The 1,644-nt window shown below is 36.7% G+C and overlaps 1 non-coding gene across 1 annotated transcript; it reads left to right on the forward strand.

The window, feature by feature from the left end:
• The first annotated feature begins 908 nt into the window (after positions 1 to 908).
• Positions 909 to 990, forward strand: Trnal-uag (transfer RNA leucine (anticodon UAG)). The gene has a single exon. It is a non-coding gene; the product is annotated as a tRNA-Leu (tRNA).
• The last annotated feature ends 654 nt before the right edge of the window (positions 991 to 1,644 follow it).

The following is a 1,644-nucleotide window of genomic DNA, read 5'->3' on the forward strand; positions in this document are numbered from 1 at the left end:
CTAGGAGAGCTGTTCATCAGCTCAGTGGTCAGATAAAACTAAGATATACTTTAAAAAAAAACCCTGAGGTTCACACCACTCCTCCCTTTCACACTTCATTGCACTTTCAGGCCACGCTGGAGCAAGGGTCAGTGGTGGCATAAGCCACCTTTATCTAAACCAAACACGTCAGAGAAAGAAAGTTATTCAAGAAATATTGGTTTTTATAAATTGTGCCACACAGGAAGTTATTGTTTTAAATTATGATTATTTTTCTCAAGGTGTAACAGGCGAGTTAGTTAAAGAGCAGATTTGGTTTAACGAGCATTCAAATCCGTTATTCATACTAGCACCCTTACCAACTCATCTGAAGGACCTATTTTAATTTTTTTTTTTTTTTTTTTTTTATTTTTTTTTTTTTTTTTTTTTTTTTTGCAAGGTGGTCCAGCCATGCCACCACTAAACGATTAATCTGAGGATTTTGAGATAAATCTTCTTAGTTCTTTGAACTGTCATGTCAATGCGTTTCCATCAACTTCATTGTTACTACTGACACTGTTATTGCCTTTTTTTCTGGCATAACGTTATCTTTGTTTCATCGTTTCCCAGTACATATAAAAAAGTAATACTTGGAGTTTGCGTTCGATATACATACACATACATACCTATATATATATATATTTCTGTGCAAGTGTGAGTGTACGAAAAACAAAAAGAGCAACTCCAAAGGCTAATAACGTTCCGGTTCTCAGCAAGTCACTTTTGTGTTGATGTTACTAGTTCCATGCTGTGTTGATGTTACTAGTTCAATCTGGCTGCGACCAGCCACAGTTGACTTACTGCCATATGACATAGCCATACTTATGATGATAGACACATGATGGAATGTCTATAAAAATAAGGCTGAACATTTCTTTTGCTTCTTTCATGGTAGCGTGGCCGAGTGGTCTAAGGCGCTGGATTTAGGCTCCAGTCTCTCAGGAGGCGTGGGTTCGAATCCCACCGCTGCCAGTATATTTTTACTCTTCCTGGTAATGCAACACCAGCCTCGTATCCCCAGTAAATATAATGAATTCGATCCCGTGGGTGAGAGCGGAGATGGTCGTTACACGATTGTGGTGGGTCGTTGTCAGAACATGATGCAAGGACTGAAACCGGTTTCGTTTTTAATTCAATTCTCAGAAATACTTAGCTCTGTCAAAAAATGCGATGTACATGAAATAACCAAGTCAGAATCACTTGAATCAGAAAAAATATGGCATGACGTCGTTGTCTCACAGACGACTGTACAGGACATCAGTGGTAAGTAGATCTTTGTTTGCAACAATGCCATCACAGACAAAGGCTAGAACAACAACAGCAACAACATAAAAAATAATAGTAAACTTGCTTGTAAAATGACCGATGGCAGTAGAAACAATGAATAAAATATTAAGTACAATTACTAGGTAAAAATAATAACGAAAATGCACAGTCAGATACAATGTTTTATACCACTAGCAATAATGATAATAATAACAATTAATAATAAATGTGACCAAAACGATATTAACAACAGCAACAAATAATAATTCGAATACCAACTAGATTAGCGGGAAGTTATATAGGGTTCATGATGATTTTTTCAAGGTGACATGAGATGATTTGGTTCAAGGTTGGGTTCTG

This window comes from Macrobrachium nipponense, chromosome 18 (genome assembly GCF_015104395.2).
Source record: "Macrobrachium nipponense isolate FS-2020 chromosome 18, ASM1510439v2, whole genome shotgun sequence".
NCBI lineage: Eukaryota > Metazoa > Arthropoda > Malacostraca > Decapoda > Palaemonidae > Macrobrachium > Macrobrachium nipponense.